Genomic DNA, 2,844 nt, shown 5'->3' on the forward strand with positions numbered 1-2,844 from the left:
GCAGCTCAAATGGGCATTCACATTTTTTAGTCCCAGTATTTCTTTTTAAGGATTGCCCATCAACTAGATATCGTGGTGGTTTATACTTTCCACCTCTTTCACACATAAGATGGCACTTTGGTAGCTTGCCACCTTTTAAATTAGCAGAATTTTTAATAACCACTACAATATCATTCTTCAAACCAACTGTCTTTACCCAATTTATCATATCTTCTCTACTTTTAAATATCTATATAAAAAATATAATAAAGATGCATAAGTATGACATTATCAATCTTAATATAATTTCTCTACTTATAAAATAAATAATGAATATACATAAAACAATGATAATAACTAACCTGATCTGTGGTAAATTCGATTGTATAATCGCGATTGTTGTTGGAGATATCTTGACTAGGAACATCATTCTCAATTGACCAACTATCTGAAAATAAGCCCAAATAGTCATCCATATTTTCAGGAAGAGAGAAGGAGAAGCTGAGAGGGAGATATCAGTGAAGGGAGGTGTGAATGAAGAGTGACTAAAAATGAAGTGTGAGAGGAGGATTTAAAGGGAGATGTTTTGACACGTGTAAAAAGTTGAAGGGTGGGTAATTTAAGGGGAGGGGAGGGGAGGTTCTGACATGTGTCGAGAGTTTAAGGGTGGGTAATTTAAGGGGAGGGGAGGTTCTGACATGTGTCAAGAGTTGAAGGGTGGGTAATTTAAAGGGAAGGGAGGTTCTGACATGTGTCAAGGATTGAATGATGAGTAATTTAAAGAAAGTGAGAAGTTCTGAAATGTGTCAAGAGTTGGAAGTGGGGGTAATTTAAAGGGATGAGAGATTTTAACATATGTCAAGTGTTGAAAGGGGGACCATTTAAAGTTATGAGAGATTTTGACATGTGTCAAGGGTTGGAAGGGGTGGTCATTTAAAGGGATAAAAGATTTTGACATGTGTCAAGGGTTAGAAGTGGGGGTAATTTAAAGGGAGGGGAGGTTCTGACATATGTCAAGAATTGAAGAGGGGTAATTTAAAGGGAGAGGGTGTTTTGACAGGTGTCAATGGTTGAAGAATGACGAATTTAAATGGAGGGAGTGTTTTGACAGGTGTCAATGGTTGGATGATGGGTAATTTAAAGAGAGTGAGAGATTCTGACATGTGTTATATGTCAATGGTTGGAGGAAGGGATGATTTAAAGGGAGAGAAGATTATGATATGTGTTAATAGTTGGATGCGGATAATTTAAGTGTCAAATTAGGAATGTAATTTAAAGGAAGGGAGTAATTTAAAAATTATATAAAATAAAAAAAATTAAAAAATTTGATAAAAAAATAATAAACATAATTGATTAAAGAAATAAAATTAAATAAATATTTAAAAATTAAAAAATAATAAATAAAATTAATTAAAAATAAAACTAAATAAAAATTTAAAAAAATTAAAAAAATATAAGTATTAATGAAAAAATAATAAACAAAATTAATTAAAAAATAAAACTAAATAAAATTAAATAAAATTAAAAATATATATAAATATTAATGAAAAATAATAAATAAAATTGATTAAAAATTTAAACTATATAACTATGAATAAAAAAATTTTAAAATAAAATTAATTAAAAATTTAAAAAAAAATCAGAAAAAAAAAATTAACTCTCATCATACTTATATAGTTCCGAAAAAAAAAATAAAAAAAAATCAGAAAAAAAAAACAAAACAAAACAAAGGTTACATGCGTCTTTTTGGCGGATGAGAGAGGGGGAAGTGGAGGGGTGCGCGTTGACGGGAAGTAATTTGCATAAAAGAAATAAAAATAGGTCTTTGATGTTGTTTTGGAAAAAAAATGTCCATATCCTGTTTTTATTCAGACCTGTGACTAACAAATATTTGGACTTGAGACGGAATGGTAGTTTATTTTTTTTTAATAAATTAAAATATTATTTTTACAAAATAAATTTTTAAATAAAATTTAATTTTCTTATTTTTATTAAAATTATTAATTAATTTTTTATATTTAAGTTTTGTTAATCTAATTTTAAAAAATATAAACTTTATGATATTAAATAGTGTATTATTAGATATAATAACATCTTAAAGAGATAATAAGTATACAATTTATTTAGCCAAAATAAGTATATTTAGAATTGTTTAAAATTAAAAAAAAAGATAGAAGTATGCCTAATTACTTCAATGAAAGATGGAGAGAACAATCCTTACAAAAAGAACAAAATTGAAGAAATAAGAATAATGAAATAGGACAACACTAGAAAAAAAATCATGCTTCCATGCCCAACGCATCATCATCCGCAAAGTAAAAAAAAAACATGTACAAAATGACAAAACTCAATACGCTCTTAAAAAATAAAGATCACAACGAGGTCAAATCAACCGATTATTATTATTTATCAAGAATTAAATGAGAGTCTTTTTAGGCACAGAGCAAAAAAAAATCATATTTTTCATCATCTAAATCAGAACAGTTGTAAATGATAAAATAGAAACAAAGGAGAAATCGAACAATTTATTATTGTAAATACATATAAATAAAAATTAAACTTAATGTCTATCAAAAAAATAAAATTGTAGAGAAATATAACTCGTTATTGCTCAAAATAATAAAATCCTCCATTTCAATCGGACATATATAATACGAACAAATGTATTAGCATTTGAATTTAATTAAGCAAGGAGCATAGTAGCACCAACGGGATCAACGTGATAGTGTTATATGCGATTTCTCTTTCCTAATCTCAATGAGTGAGAGAAGCATAGAGAGGGGGAGTTGGAAAAGGGGAAGAGGGGAAATTTAAAAAAAAAACTAGCATTTTTATTTTACATTGTATGGATAAGATAAAAAAATT

This window comes from Zingiber officinale, chromosome 2B (assembly GCF_018446385.1).
Source record: "Zingiber officinale cultivar Zhangliang chromosome 2B, Zo_v1.1, whole genome shotgun sequence".
Lineage (NCBI taxonomy): Eukaryota > Viridiplantae > Streptophyta > Magnoliopsida > Zingiberales > Zingiberaceae > Zingiber > Zingiber officinale.